At 41.6% G+C, this 16952-nt stretch overlaps 1 protein-coding gene across 8 annotated transcripts in view; it reads left to right on the top strand.

Annotated features, from left to right (window-relative positions):
* KCTD1 (potassium channel tetramerization domain containing 1) overlaps nucleotides 1-16952 on the top strand; it is a 100228-nt gene that overhangs the window by 44616 nt on the left and 38660 nt on the right. The gene's annotated exons all lie outside the window — the stretch shown is intronic.

Genomic DNA, 16952 nt, shown 5'->3' with positions numbered 1-16952 from the left:
AGTGTCAGGCCCAAACTTCTGCAAAATTGCCTTTCTGAAGCTGCTGCCAATCCAAAGCAGTATGTGTAACATAATTACGATTTGATTTTTGAAAAGCAGAAACAACTTTAATGTCCTTTAAAAACTTTGTAGTTTTGCCTTCGTTTTGGGGTATTTAACACGCTTCCAAAGCAACCTTATTACTGGTTTTATCTCTTAAAAGTCTTTGTATGTTACCTTTTTTTCAGGAAACTTTTAGTTGTTACTTTTGAGATGCACTTGAATACAATTTTTGGTTTTTGTTTCCACTGAATGTACTCTAGATACAAACTGTTCTGTTCAGGTTTAGGAATTGGAAAGTATCGAAAGTAAGGAATTAAAAATAAAAAGCGAAGGAAAATGAGGTTTATTCTAACTAAGAAGTACAGATGTGTCTAAATGTGCATGGCATGTAGAATGTACAGTGATTCAGTACTAAATATAGTATTAGCTGAGTTGTATGGATGTGTGGAAGTAGCACTACACTACTGTGTAACTGGCAAAATTATCCCTATGGTACAGAGGAGGATAACTCAACACTTCAGAGTTTACTGTGGTAATTCATGAAGGAAAGATCTTTCCTTCTTTTGCTAAGGTAGAATTTTAACCACTCAGCTTTTCTCTGTACATTATATTCACTTCCTAACTGCCAGTGGATATAATCGGGTTCATGAATGTAATAGTAGGCTACATTTGCAGTACAGGATAATGATATGGTAGTAACTGTGATTGTCATGTAAAACATTCAGAAGCTTGTGTATGTTGTTTTAATTGTGGAGAGATACAAAGGCATCAGGTCAAATCTGTGTCTTTCCAGGAAAAAAATATAATATATGAGAATTTTTATTTTTTTAATATAGATTTCATAAGGCCCATGTCCAAATTCTTGCTAAAACAGCAAAACATACTCCTTCTGCCTCCTGCTTGGAAACTCAGCTGATTATTCTAATTTATTAAGGCATTTTTATTTCTGTAAAGTACTGGACTGATTTGACTGGACACATCTTTTGCTGCAGGGTTATGATGTTACCAGAGTTAGTTGCTGTGCAATGCTCTGGTGTTGTGGTGTTCTGGCATTGTTCTGTGTGGATTACCAGCAGCAGAGCTGCCAGAGCTACCCAGCCACCCTAACCCTCACAGCAGCTGCCCCTTGCCTGGCACAGGGAGGTGGCAGTGCCCTCTCTGGCCCCATGCTTCCTGCAGGGAGCTGCTTCAGGCTCCCTGAGCCACAGGAGCAGTGGCCATGCAGCCCTGCCTGTGCCTCAGGGTTCTCAGGCTCTCCTCCCAAAAAGGGGGCTAATGCTATAAGGAAAAATTAAAGTGTCTTCCCCTCCACCCCAATCTTTATGGAGTCAAAAAGCTCCAGAAAAGCCCCAACCTGAAAAGCTTTCATTGACTTTAGCATTAATGACAGTCTGAAATAGCTGTTACTTTATCTGGGACTGGATTTTTAGGAGAGCAAAGAAGCAGATGTGAGCTTTCCAACCTATCTAGAGGCCAAAAAGGGTTAAATAACTGAGTTAGCAGGATTTTGAAGATAGAGCATGATTATTTTGTGAGAAGAAAGAGATGGAAGTAATAAGTTGAAACAGAAAATAAGAAGCAGTGTGAGAATACCTTACCAACTATCTTGTTGCAGCATATCAGTTCAGGAACTTGATTTCTGTATACTAGTGTGCTTCTGCTGGATTAGTTTAACGGAGTCAAGAATCAAAAAATAATGTCTTGTTTGGAGAGGGGCTAAAATTGGAGGAAGAAATTAGAGGGGGCAATTCTTCTTTCCTAATGCTAAATAACAAACCTAGTAGGTGCACTGAAACAAAATCTGATCAAGAAAAAGATAAACCCAGAGGGATGACAAAGAAGGACTATGCATTTTTTTTCTTTAAAACAGAAAAACAAGAGGAAAATATAAAACAGTTAAGGGGCAGGGAGGAAAGTCTGGGTTGTCTTTGACTTTAGAGTGTGTTAAAAAAAAAGTGAGTGGGACTTAAATTAAATGCATTGTATTATTTCCTTTCTAAATTTAGATTTTAGAACTAAAATCTAAAGGGTTTTCTTCCTTAACCTTCAAAAATGTGAAATTTAAAACAGTGGTTTTCTGTAGAGTTTTGTGTTGAAGTAAGCATTGGTTCTTGGGTATGTATTCTGAAAGAAATCTGCTCTCAGCACGGTGGTAAAATGGCCTGTAAGCATTGTATTTGGTTTTATGCCTAATGGACAATAAAGTAGTTTCCTAAAGCTACTTGAAGTACTTCTTGTAAACTAAAGTGTCCAGATCAATTTCTCGTTCTCATCTTATTAATGCTCACTGAGGAAGTTGGGAAAACATGGTTTTGATCAGAGAGCTGTAGAGGCTAGTCATATACTCTCTTAATCCTTAAACTACTTCATAAAATTCCTAAGAACCCCGGTGGGTTCCTGCTTTCAAAGGCAGCTTCATCCCACCTGGATGCCAAACAGAGAGAGCAGCTCCGCTGGACGGTGGGAGGGCACGCAGGAAGTGTATGAGGTCGAGAGGAGACAGAGTGTCATGTTTTTCCCATGTTTATCTGACTCACAGTTTCCTAGTGGAATACTAGGATTGTTGAATTATTTGCATGAATAGCTGTCTGCATCCAAAATGACTTGTGCATGCTAGTCTATTCTGTGTATGTTAATGCCTGAGTTTCTCTTGTGTAGTCAGTTCATGTTACGTGACAGCCTTAAATGCCTCGGTGGTGTGCTTGATCAAAACACTTTCTTTTTTTTTTTCCCCTAAGGAAACACATGGTGTCACAGCTCTGAGAAGTCAGGAATTTCTTGTTGGTAGGTAGATGGCTGAGTGCTAGCTTTCAGCAACCCATTCTTGAGAAGAAGTCAAGCTGCTATCATACTGTATTCCACATTTTTCATAAATGTATTTTAAACTTTTATGATCTCTTCTATCAAGTTTCTGGCTATGTATCTGCATGAGTAGGAGGCTCAAATAAATATTTACAGGGTCTGCTTTCATGCTTTATATATGCAGCTGTATCAAAATACATGGTTATGCATTTTATAAGAAACTTATTCAAGGGAAGTGTTCCTCTGATCAGCAATATCTGCTTTTTTAACAGTGATAGGAGGATGGTTTTGAGCATGGTTGTATAAGGGATTTGCTTTGGAGAAACTGTCAAATATGCTGGCCTTTGTTGTGACTTGAAAATTGTGTTTAACTGGAGAAAAGTGGCCACCACAACATCAAGCCTCCCTGGAGCAACAAGTGTGCTGCCTGCATGCCAGTGGGACAGTGCCACCAAAGTTGTGTTTCAAGACATAGGAGATGACAATGTTGGAGATGCTGTACCAGTTAATGGAAGGCTGTAAGCAGGATGCAGGATACATAGCAGAGATGTTATTCTGGCTGCACTAGTGAAAGACTCAAAAAAAAAACGGGGTGGGGAAAAAGCTCCCCATCTGTAAAAATGGAATGCATGTTAGCTGTTCCTAAAGCACGTTTTTTGGTAACTTGTGAGAAAATTAGCAGTCTCAGTCTGGGCCTTAGTGGGCAAGTATCCTTGCAGTGGAGCCTACCAAACTCATGTTGGTTGTCCCTGCTGTTGGCAGCCTGGGTGGTGAAGAGCTGCTCTTGCCCCAGAGGTGAGCTCCTGACCAGCAGGACAGGGCGACAGCCACAAGAGAAAGCTCGCTCTGCCAGTGGAGCACTTGCTGCCTGGATGGTCTGCTAGGCTGTTGATGTGATGTTACCTCAAAGCAGCAGACTCCTGTACCAATTTAAGTGGAAAAACAAGACTAATGGCCAAATTTCTGTACTCTGTGTCTTGTACTAATAATGAAAAATAGCAGTTTGCAGTTTGCTTCTTCATCCTCCTGTCTTCCCTATTTTTTTCATGTAACTCACTGACTTTCACTTATGGCTTCTTGTCTCTAATAATTTCTTAATGAAGCAGACAATTATATTTTATTTTATCCTGTGTGAGATGCTTTTCATCATTTATTCTTGTTTGCCTCCACTCCATTTCCACTCCAGGCAAAAATTATTTCCAGTGAAGAAGGGCTGGATGTGTGTCATTCCAGCACTATTGTGCTACAAACCCTACATATTTGCCTGCATACCCCATTTTCCCACCTAGAATGCATGCAAGGAAGGTCATATGTGGTCTGTCCCCATCCCCACATCATTTGCCAAGAGTGGATACGTGTAGAAAAGAGCAGAAATGGACAGATAGATCATGCTTTTCATGTGGGTGTTATAAAGATGTTTGCCACTTCTCTCTCTGAGGTTTGACATGTCAGAAGCAAATTAATCATTAAAAAGCAGATGTTAACAGAGTCACATTGGGCCTGTGGGATGTATGGACCCCCTTATATTTCCCTCTCAAACTGTTTTGATGGGAACGTTGATTACAGACAAGGTAAACTTGTTTGTACTTCATTCATTAATAACAAACTATAAACTGCCCTGCCTCCCCTCCCCACAGGCAAGGCACTTGAGGAGATGCCAGGCAATTAAAGTACTTAAGACAGTAATTACAGTCAAATATACAACAAAAATAAAATCACTGCACATGATTTTTTTTATGCTTGGTTTTGTTCTGTGCTTTTATTAAACCGCAATTCTTGCCTCACGATTGAAGAGGAATCTCTCAACTGGTAGTACCAAAGTACAAAGTACAAAGTTTCTTTGGTTCATCTGGGTATTTAGTAAACTCTTTGATGGTCTTCTGAATTCATACTGAATTCATCACAGCTCAGATTCCTGCTTTTTAGATGTATCCTGCTTTTTAGATGTATATAAAGCTGGTGTACCTCTGAGCCTCAGCACCGATCAGTAGGGAGATGATACCAACGCTATCTTAAAATTCTTCCTTTCTTTCTTTTCTTGCTGGTTTTCTTACTGTACAAGGAGCAGCATCTCTAATTATCATGATTATCGGGAAGACTGAATTAGGCTGAGGTGTCCTGTTGGCTTCAGATATTTGAATTGAACCTAATGCATTTTAAACTCCAGAAATTAGTGTCCACAAGTTTGATTTACTGAGTTAGCATCCTGCAGTAGATAGTTGTGTGTATGTCAGCTCAGTATTTTTAAGTGAAATTCTAAGGGACTTCAATATTCCAGATAAAGTACACTTTAAAAAGACAGAAACTTAGCTGTAATGAGATCCAGCTGGTGTGCATAAACCTTTCACATTGCATTACATAGTTAAGTTGGTAAGTAATGTATGGGGAAAAGTTCTGGTGGCTTATTCTTTTGTACTGGAGTTTTACGAGGCTGTATAAATGCTGTAAGTATTTAATGGGGGAAATGCAGGATTAAAAGCAAGCAGCTGATGATGTATGGTAGAGAAATGTCATAGAGCAAATGTGTAGTGGTATCCTTTCAATAAATATTAAATGACTGAACCTTGACGGTGTTCACCTACGTTAAAATAGCTCCCATAAGAACAGTTTCCTATTGATTGGTTTGATTATTGTGACTATTTCAGAAGTAGGTTGTTTTATGCTGGATGACATCAGGGTGTAGATTCTCTCTGAGTAATGTTTTGACTGGTCTTTTTATTCGGTAAAATCTACATCGCTGTGGTGTTCAAAGCAGAGGACAGGCTTATGGGCTCCTTACCATAACAACCTGTTCTCCTTTTAACAAACTGTAATTACAGAAACATAAACTACATCTTCATTTACTTCAACAGTAAGAGCATGGGAGAAGAATGTGGGAAGGCATTCTTTGTGCCGCCATCAATTTACTTGCCTACCCTGCAGTTGTTTCATAAACATCCTAGAAAGCTCCTGAAAATACCGAATGTGGAATGTGCCAAAAGTGGTTAAAATGCAAAACTTTGTCCTCTGACAGACAAGCCCTGGCAAATCTTAGCTTGATGTTACTGCCCTCGGCTGCCATCCTCCTTTGTGGAAGGCTTTTGCTCCCTTGTGGAGTCAGCAAAAGGAACCGTGTGCCTGCTCTTCTACAGCTGCAACAAACCTTGGTCAAGGGATCAGTATTTTTTGGGTGCTGTCATTGTCACAGGTAAATTGAGTTGCCGCATTTAGTCTGTGAACTGGAACAGAGGAGGCAGGGGCATGTAGTTTTGCCAGCTCCCCTATGGGGGTGGCAGCCCTGGGGAGAGGAGTGGTTAAAAAAGAGTTGTCCGAAATTGCACAGCTATTTGCTGCATGATGATGTCTGAGCCCTCAGCTATCCTCATTTAAAGGGAATGGTCAGGGAGGTATCATAACATATTTAAAGCTTAGGTAGCTGCTCTTATGAAGAGTATAATTTACAATAATTGCCACTTTTAATAATGAACTGATTTATTTGAGATGGCTCAATGCCCACTAAACAGTTAAAATGACAACCTAATTTTAAGTTGCTGTTACCAATGTAGGTATATTGACCTCGAGCTGTTCAGAGGGATATTGTGGGGTGATTTTTCCATAGCAAAGATATATTATGCTTAGGCACCCTTCTACAAAAGGGAAGCTGAATTTCAAACTAGAAATAAATCTCCACTTTCTCAAGACTTATTCAATGAAAGGTGAAAGGAACATTTAGAACATGAGTGAATAATAAAAATCTTCTGGTTATGTGGTTTTGTAAGTTCTCATAAATCAGTCAGCAAGTTCCCAGTCACGACAACCACGTCCCATATTCTGACATTGCAGCCACCGCAAAACTCAAGAGAGGGATGTAATCAACCCCTAATAAAAGTGGTGAGCCAAACAAGCAGCATTAAAAAACCCAAGGTGCTGTCTTGCAGATTTCTGACTTAATTTTTTGCAGGCTATCAGTACGCTGACAGACTCTTTAAAATCTTCCTCCCTTTCTTCTGTGGGTCTCCACCTTGCCTCTTTCTGCTTGGTAAAGAAGCAAGCAAAAATCGCATATGGGACTTTGTGCAAGGAAAATGGGCTGAAGACCTTTAATAGCTTATACATAAGGATTTGACATGGCTCAATGTTTTGTCATCCTTGTTTTTAAGGAATTGCTCATGTAAAATATGGAAAAGAAATAGGTTAAAAGTCAAAGCAGTGATAATGAATGCCCCTCTGTTTTTCTCACTGCTCTGGGGGCTGAGGTCCCCACTGCTCCTGCTGAAGCCAGCATGAGAAGTGGGGCTGCACTGCTGGGCATCAGCCCTGACTCAGGATTTCCATCAAGTGTGAGCTCTAGGCACGCAGCACCATGTCACCCAAATGTCCTGGGTTAAAAAATGAGGGTAAGAAGCATTGCTGCTCAGCAGCCTTGGATCAGTTGGCAGGGCTGTGCTTCTTGCCAGCTTCTCACTGTGTGCAGGACCTGTCAATAGCCAGTGGACCTGCCAAAGCATTGGGAGCAGTGGCTGAAGGTGCTGCTAGGGATGACTGAGTACCCATCACCTTGTGTGCTTCTCTTGTGTGACTTGGCCTCACTAGAAGTGAGACGTGAGCTTGCTTCAACCTCGGAATGGCTGATTCCAGTGCTCTGCCAGCCTTAGCCAAAAGCTGGCCTGACCCGACCCTGCTTGGCTTGAGATCTGGTGGGATCGCAGTGCCGTGGGAATAAGAGGCACTTTGTTCTCCATCACAGATACACTGTGATTAAACTTGGTGGTCAGGAGGCCAGATTTACCGCTGTGCTCTCCCCATTTTGCGTTGCACAACAGCACAAACACCCAGAGAGCGAGCAAATTTGATCCGTGTTTCCTAAGGATTGTGAAATTCTCCTTCTGTACAAATTTGCTGGCTAAATTTAAAGCATGATTTATTAAAAGTGTCTTTCCTCTTAGAGTAAATGTGACTGCCCTTTCTGTAGGGCTGCAAGATAAATGTTCTTAGTCTTCAAGGGAACTTTTTTGGCATTCTATCCTTAACACGGTTTTGGCTCATCTTCCCTGCTGCACGCTTTACTAACTTAAAGCTATTTAACTGAGATGCAAAAGAAAAATATTGTTTCTTCAGCATTTGGACTTGATGATGGTATACAAGAAACGCAGAGTAAGGCAGACATTTGTTTTGCACTGTTCAAAGGCTTTTTAAAATCCTCCAAAGTCTGCTGTGGTTCTTAATTTTGGTCAGTTTCCTCTGACTGCCATTGCAAGTAGACTTTCTCTTGCTAATCTGCTGCCTGAAATACTCTTTGTTCAGGAAAGCAAGTCTCTTTCTGTTGTAATCAGGGCTAGGAATTCAGCTGCAGGGTCACTCTTTGTGCTGTAGAGTTCACTGACCATGTTTTGCTTCTGGCAGTCCTAGCTTTGGCCCCTTTACACAGATCAATGCCAGGCTAACCCCATTTATTGCTACTACTGAATCAAAACTCTGCTTCTCCTATTTAATTTAGCTCAAAATAGATGTAATGCAAACAAGCGTCAGCATGGAAAAAGAGCCAGAAGAAGGGGGAGAATAAAAAAACACACTCAGGGTTTTTTAAATTAAATATACACTAAATGGTGCCAGGTCGCAGGTGGGAAGAATTATTTGGCATTGTATCGTTAGACCCTTTATAAAAATCAATCATCATCATTGATTCTAATTTGCATATGAGTGTTAGAGTTTGTGTGCTTGTCTTCCATTCCTTTTTTGTGTTTAAAACCATTTTTAATGTAACTACTACTGCTTAAGCTCAGCCATGCATTCACATCTCTCCTGGGCTTCTTAGTCCTCGATGAACCTTCTGGCTTGCTTCACTGTGCCCTTACGAGGTGAACCTCCATCCTTATTACTGGATTCCACAGTGTCAGCATCCTAGAAACTTCCTGACGTGCTTCTGGTCAAGCGAGGCTGCTGTTGGCAGGAGTGTGTTATTCTCGGTGAAGCTACTTGATGCTGAGCGCTTTGTAAGACTCATCACTGTGAGATGGCTTAAGAGGTTTTGTTGAAGCAAGTGTGTGGCAGGCAAGACTCCTGTGGCTGTCGAACCCTCTGAGTCTAATATCATTTTTTTTCTGTGTCTGTGGCACACCTCAGTGTGAGAAAGTGCTGGGCACCTCAGGACTTACTTGAATTTTTGATGACAAGGCCGTCATGGCGCGGTTGACATCCAGCTATCTTTCCTGGCCAGGGCTGGAGTTAGGAATTCCACTTGCCACACCTCATTCCATGCTGCTTTTCAAACATGTGGGATAAGGCACACACATACCCTCACCCACTGTTGATTTCTGGATTGAAGTTCTGTTCATTGTGCAAGGCAGTGTGGGTGGAAATCATGAGGTCTGTTTTTCCTGCTGAAAAACAAAATCTATCCATTCATCCCTCCACTCTACCTCCTTTCCTCACAGATAAACCTCTCCCCAAGCTATTCCCTTTTTGTTATTTAAGTGGGTGTTCATCAAAAATCAAGTGTTTAACTGACTGTATTTGTAATGGGATGGATGATAGCTGAGACGATCTACAACTTTGGGATTGTTACTGAAGTTAAGTTCTCTTATGCTTTACTGGGTGATCACTGCAAGACTCCTGAAACCCCTCCTGTTTGTTTCAAATGCTCCTTTATTTCTGAAATTACAAATCTTCTGTTCTTGAAGCCAGGCTTCTGAAGTGTTTTTTTGGGGGAAAAGACCTATCAACTGAAATGTTGGACATTTTGGGGGAATTTACGTTTGGTTTTGTTTTTTCCCCCCTGCTCTTAGCAATTGAATGCTGCTTCCTTCTTCTATCTGCTCTTTCCTTTTTCTTGCAGGGGTTTGTTGTTTCCAAAGGAGATACTTTGGTTTTCCACTCCTGACATGTGCTCCTGTCTTTGTTGCACCCTGTCCTTGCCCTTTTCAGGAATGCTAGTGCTTCAGCCTCTGCTTTCCTCTTTTCCCACACCAGGGAGAGGGCTGATGGTTTCTTCCACTGCTCCTGAGTGGGAGGCAAACATGAAGTGAGACACAAGCTGTAAGGCCTTCCTGATGTTTCTCTCAAACCTACCTGGTTCTGGATAAAATCCTTTGCAGTTATCTCCCATGCTTTATCTGAGGTTAGTTTTTTAAAGGCTCTGGATGGGTTGCCATATACAACTGTCCCTTTACTTGTCAACTTTTCCTCTTGTGAATGTTTCCTCCATTTTTCAGTTCCCTATTGAATGTGGTGGGTTTCTTACATATGGTTTAAAAAAATTATTTCATCATTGTTGATGGTTTTCTGCACCTGACACCTTCTCATGCCATTGATACTCAAAACTGTTCTTTTAATGCCTTTTTTTTTTTTTTTTTTTTTTTTTTTTTTGTCCCAAATCTTGTAGTCTTTATCCTTTTTTAAAGTTGTTTTTTCTGTATTGCAGAAGATAGGTTCAAAACTCTGGGCCTAGAGAGGCCCCTGAGCAGCATGGTCTTATTGGTTATTACCACTCTAGATATTCCCTGAGTTTCTTTCCTCTAGCTTTGGTTAAATGAAGTCTTCCCCTGATTCCTTACAAAACCAACAAAAGATTTCTTCAGGTATTTTTCTGAATGAGGGTAAGTTCATCTAAAGCTTACTGCCTCAATAGAAGTTTAAGCGAGCTGAGCTGAGCCTTCTGGCCACTGCCAGCTTCTCCAAGAGCCCCGTTACAGAGCAGCCTGACAGAAGAGACATTTATTTCGTAGCTAAATGCCTGTTACCCCTTGGTGGCTGGTCCAGCTGTGGCAAGTGACAGTCCAGGGTTGTCTCATTTAACTTCTGTGTGTCTTGCAAATAATGTACCTTTATTATGTTTATCTTTTGTTTTCTTGATGAAGCTGCTGTTTGCTGGTTTAAGTTTGAGCTATCCCTTGGATATGATTCTTCTCTGTGCAGTGACATTGATATGTTGACTATTGGTTTATGCCAATGTGTTTTTATTTTCAGTTTTGTTGAAATGTGTTGTACATTAAAGGCAATAAAAGGTAGTAGCTAGAGAAAGTGAGATAGGCATTTATCTTTGACAGGCATAGATTTTTCTGCTTCTTTAAACATTTTCGGGTCCTTTTGTTATCCATCCACTGGTGTTTAGTGTTTTAGCAATGACCAGAGAAGTATTACCACAGACTTAGAAGCAGGCTATGCCATCCAAAGAAGTACATATTTTATATAATGTAGATTTCATCCACTCTTAAAAAGTTGTATGCATGGTCTGATTTGGTGTTGGATCAAGTACAAGCCTTTTAATATAAAATTAGGAGTTTGCTGAGCAATTTAGCAGAGACTGCTAGTCCACAACTAAATAGTGGATTGCTGCTTCATGAGGTTGGCAGAGGCAAGGATGGCTGCTGTTAGCATATAGCACAGGGTTATATAGATTCAGGTTAATCACCCCTGTGGGTAAAAAAGGCTAAAATTAGCTGCCAAATAGATGTTTTTTATCATATGAGCTACAAGGACTACTTGGAGAAATCCCTACAGGTCTGAAAACAATAACCAAAATTGTATTTCTTAGCCATGGATCTTAGAGCATCTTTTACATATAATGGAATCAAATGAACCAAATCTAAAATATGCTTTGTTCATGTGCCATATGGTTGTTGTCTTGCCAAGCACTCTTTCTGCCTGCCAGAGCAGACTCCTGTGTTCTCCTTTCCTTGAATCCTGCCCTTTGCTCTAACAAAACGGAATTGCTGCTTGACCTGCATAGGGAATGGTGGGCATATGACTCTCTCTGTTCATCCCTGAATGCACTTCCAGCATTTAGGAAAACTCCAAACACCAGAAGAGAGGCAAAGTGAAGTAAAAAGCCTTCATGCACTACTGCATTGAAGGAGCCTTTTGAATTTAGTCGCAGCTGTATTTAGCTTAGTTCAGGACTTCAGCCTCTTCCTACCAGCTACCCAAAAACATACCTGCTTCTCTAAGGGATTTAAAATCCAAAGTTGGGCAGATTTTGGCGTGGGGCAGGGGTAGGGAGATATCTGGGTCACCGATGGGTTTGAGTGCAGGTTGCAAGTGCCACGTGCATTGCCCAATCCCAGAGCTCTGGGGAGAAGCCCCCATTGCTGTGTGCTGCCTCACACCTATTTTCAGCAGGGGGATGTTTCCTGTCCCCATACAGTGACACCTTTGTGATGTTATGCTGCCTGTCCCAAGGTATTAAGTAACCCACAGGCATTTTGAAATAGTTAATCATAATACGATTTCTCTCGTGATAATGTTTGGATTTTTTCATTCTTCTGCTTGTTATGAAATCTGTAGGCTGATAATTTTAATGAGAGTTACAAGAGGAGAGGAAAAAGTCCCAGCTAGCCCTGGAAATGCATGGGATCGTGGTAGAGGCGCGTAAATTCTCCCTGTTGCAGTCCATTTTGACAAGAACTTCCAAAAAGCCTGTCATCTCAGTAAGTCCAGCTCTTACCCTTTCCTTGCACTGTTCTCCCTCTTGGCAGTCTCTGTCCCTCTAGTGGGGTTTTGATAGATCATCATTTCGGTGAGACTGGGACGTTGCTTTGCTAAGTTCAGCTTCAGAGGTTTGTTGGAAGTGGAATAGATGAGAAAGAAAGAAAGAAAGAAAGAAAGAAAGGAAGAAAGGAAGAAAGGAAGAAAGGAAGAAAGGAAGAAAGGAAGAAAGAAAAGCAAACCTGAGTGACACAGGGGTCCTAAAGGCCAGGGGTTTTTGCCCATGGTGTTTCATTGATACTGGAGTGAGGAATGTATAATTTAATATCGCAATTTCACACCCTATTTCTAATTCTCTACAAGACTGCGCTGCGACTTTCAAAATTGTGGTTCTGTTTACATCTTTATCATAAATTAGATAATTACAAATGTGTGGCTTCAAAGCACTTTCATGCCTTTTTCCTGCAGTCAGGTTATAGATGAAGCTGTCTGTTTTACTGGCTACTGCCATAATTACCAAGTGGACTCAATGCCTTCAAAATTGTGATTCCAGCTGAGAATATTTTATTACTGGTTGCTTCAAGAGACATCTGGAGAGTGCTTAGAGCTCTTGTGTCTTTACAACATTTCAAAGACGTGGTTTTATCAGATTCTTCTATTTTGTCCCTTTTTTTTGTCCCTTATTTTTCCTCTTCATATGGCCAGGAGACCTAATAAAAGACTTTCTTGTATTTTTCTTAAGCATGGTAAAGGTGATTCTAGATACAAAATTCTTCACACAGTCCACAAGTGGGAGTGTTTGGGGGTTTTTTTTGTTGTTTTTATATTTGGTCTGAAGTAGATATCTTCTCTAGATGGGTCAGTGTTATTTCTTTCTGCTCCTAGGCAAATTAATAAACCAAATTTAAAAGTGCAAAGGAAAGCAGGCGGCTGGCTGATTCAAAGGGAGAGGCTATGTTTTTCATCACCACCCTTTCAAAGCCTCTCTGAATCAAAAGAACCATTGGATTGCGAAGGCAAGACCTATGCCACACCAGAAGCTCCCAGTTCAGCAATTTTCCCAGGGTAAAATTATAACTCATGTTTCCTCAGCACAGGCTGTAACTGGCAGCGTTCCTTCTACTTCTAAGGGTGAAATTGCTGGGGGGAGAACAGACATCTAATGTGCCTCTGGAAGTTTTACAATGGGTGTTAGCCTCCCTTTGTGGAAAGGTAGATGATCTTCTGGAACATACCCAAAGGCAGGTGCTATTCAAGCTGGAGTGTAAACTGACTTCAAATAAGGCAGTACAGGCTTATTTTTGTTCACTTTGTGAGTCAAATCTAAAGAAGAAAAACCCATTTCTCAAATTTGGACAATTCATGACAATCTTCAGTTATCCCACTGAAGTCTACATTTCTATGGGTCTTTAAAATTTTTAGATACAACTGCAATTCTAGACATTAATCTTTATTCATGTAGTACTGATAGGATCTTACCTTGCAACCAAAACAGATTTTAACAATGCTTGTTTTTTAGTGTTACTTCTCACCAGAAAATTATTGGACAGATTGCAAATTTGGTCCAAGAAGAATATAACCAGTTGGTTTCTCTCCCACTCAGATCATGACACCGTTTGTATGGGTTTGTTTGACTTTGCATTCAAATATACCAGCATGGCTCTGGCAGAGAGAAGTCCTTTCCTTCTAAACCCAGGAGGGAGTGTTTGTTGTTGTTTTTCTCTTATCCTTATGTGAAGACTGTTGCAAAATATGTGTAGAGCACCTGCTAGAAGTGGATAAAAGGCAACAGCACTTGAGTGAAAAGTCTGACTAAAAATTACATTATTAATAAATCTCAACCTACAAATAGTCTACTCGGGAACAGTTGAAAGATGGATTCCAGTGTTCAGAGCTCCCCTGTTCCTTCCCATAGCTGTTCCTGGCCCAGATCCCATGTACATGGGTGAAGGTGGCTGTCACAGTCCTGCCTTCACTGGGGCAGGAGATGAGCAGGCAGATGCTGCATCCCTCACAGAGGCAGTGGAGGCTGTTGACTGCTCTGTGCTGGGTTGTTCCTGGGACTGGGGAGAGCTGACTGCATGGCTGCCTCTTTCAGGGAGGAGTTGTAGACTCTGAATGGAGCCCCAGAGTATTTAGGTATGCTAGCTGCAAAGTAGCTGGCATGCCAAACCTCTTGCAGCAGGGATGAAGTGGTCCAAGATATTTGGATCAATGCTTCTCACTGAAATGAGTGAAGTATGGTGGGGAAATAGTCTGTCATCTCTGCCCTTTGCAAAAGGTGAAACTCCCTTTGTGTGTGCCTGCTTTCCTATGAAGCACAAGTAAATTCACGTTGTCTTTGCTACCTGAGGTTTGATAGAGGCACGAGAAGAAAAGCGACCTATTTTCCAGTTTTAAAGGAAAGTAAATGAAACTGTCCTCAGGGCAGCAGAAGCAAAGACTTTTGTATCAAGCTGTAGTGTTGTGGGCAGGGCTGCCAGGCTGCTAAAGGCTCTTTAGACCTGGAAACCTTTCCCAGGGACTGCTCATCTTTTAATAGCGTTTCCTCTTTTTTTTTTTTTTTTCTCTTGTCCACAATTACTGCAGTTGTTCCCTGTTCAGACCAAGGAATTACTTGACCTCTCTTGAAAGTGAAAATAAAGAAGTTTGAGTGAAGGTGACTGAAGCACTGCATTGTGTACGTCATGAAATATTTTGAACTGGTCATGTCCAGCTCAGGCTGGGGAGTTACACTTTCATTTGGTCACTCCTAACTCAGTTTCACTGCTGATTTGAGTAGATGCTGGTGCAGAACAGACAAGCCCTTGGTGGAGCAAATGGCCTGAAATGCTGGCTGTCCAGTCTGCCCCTATCATAGGACACCCTCAGCAGCATTATGGCAAGTCAGTTACCTTTGGTCCCATGTCCTCCATGCTGGTCTCCAGCATGGTTAGGGGATGTTTTTGCCTGCTGCATCCTGGGGTGAACACCCTGTGATTAGTGTCAGTTGGGCAGTGGAGTGCTGTGTGCTAATGGAGAGCAGCTTTCAAATCTGGTTTTGCTTGTAAATTAAATGGATGCTTTTGCTGATTGAGAATTGGATCAGTACCTCTAAAGGCTGTAGAAATTCTCCTTCCATCGTGAAAGCCAAAGTGTTTGTGCTTGGGGGTAGTGAATCTGGGCTGGACCTCCAAGTTTGCTTTGGGTTTTTTTATGATCCAGTGGGTTTGGATGTATTCCAAAGATCCTGATTGTGTAGGGAGCTTCCTTCAGTCAGATTCTGTGCTGGCCATGTTTGTCACTTGCTTGACCCAAGCACAGCAAGTGTGCACATCAGCCGTCTCCAGCAGAAGGCTTGTGCTTGACCCAAGGAAGAAATGGGTAGGCAGCACAGAAGAACAGGGATGTAATAAATTACAACATTTGGGCTGACCTCAGCACTACTCACCCAAACAAGCAAGGGGCTGAGCTAATCTTTCATAAAGAGTGCAAACTTATAAAATATTTTGAGGGAGGTATTAAACTTTTGTCTGCAGTTTCGAGGCTTAGGGAGGTTTTCAGAGAATTTTATAAGCACTTCAGAAGATACATCCTGCCTCTGTAAACTTTGCCAGGTTTTTGGACTCATCTTTACTGCTGTACTGATGTAAGCACAGGCCCTCATTTGACTTCTGTTATTATCCATTAATTCTTTTTCTCCACTTAAAAATTTTTGTTAAGGGCTCGGTGACAAGTTTGATGAACGTGTGGTTAGAGCTGTTCTATTCAAGCTACTTGTGTGCTATAGGCTTGGCTCCTGGGCTCTGGAATTATCAAGGTGCCTCCAAGCTCTTGTCCAAGGGTGGTTTTTAACTGTCCTGTGTCTCCAGATAGGCAGCTTTCTCCGCTCCACACAGCACAAACAAATACCTCACTTCCTTCAGCCCCTTGCCTTGCGTTTGGTTCTCTGCACCTGTGTCATTTATTCTAGGTCCTGGTCATCTCTGAAATCCCAGCAAGGCTGATTTTACCAAGGAAATGCCTCCACATCTCCCCAGCGCTTGCAGCACCTAGCTTCTGTATATGCTCAGCAGTGCCTGCACCTCAAGGAGGACAAGGCTGTAAGCAGCCAGCATTTGGGATGTGCTGCAAGGGACCCCCGTCTTGAGGGGCCAGATCAGCGCTCCACTCCGGGGCCAGTGACTCTGGGACAAGGAGAATGTACCACTTAAATCTGTCCCATCAGGTAAGTGCTCCTGTCACCACTGCTGTAGCCACCCTGCTGCGACCAGAGGTGCATTTATCACCTTTGTAGGCTTGATCTGCATTTGGACTATTTCAGGGTACAGAGAGGACAGCCTAATACTGTTCCTGAAACCTTCAGGAAAGAGTTTTGGCCAAGGTTTTTGTTTCGTGATGAACTATACACTACACCCTGGCTATGAGGGACCCTTCTGTCCCCTCTCTCAGGTGGTCTTCTGACACCCACCTTTCTAAAATGCATTTCTGCATATGTTTCTGTAAATAATACAAGCATGGCCCTTTGGGGTGAGGAGTGAGCAGCTGCTTGGCACAGTAGATTTGCAGTTTGGGTGGCTCGGCATATCCAGAAAACCTTCCTGGTTCTCAAGCTCTCCATTGTATTTGACAGTCTTGCATAGGATAATTTGACCTTCGTATGTTGACAGAGATTCAGGATTTAAAATGGAGCTTTAGAGGTTTAGAATAATAAATCTAGTACTACT

This window comes from Poecile atricapillus, chromosome 2 (genome assembly GCF_030490865.1).
Source record: "Poecile atricapillus isolate bPoeAtr1 chromosome 2, bPoeAtr1.hap1, whole genome shotgun sequence".
Classification (NCBI taxonomy): domain Eukaryota; kingdom Metazoa; phylum Chordata; class Aves; order Passeriformes; family Paridae; genus Poecile; species Poecile atricapillus.
Note: the sequence above shows the minus strand (reverse complement) of the source record. Positions and strands in the feature narration are given on the sequence as shown.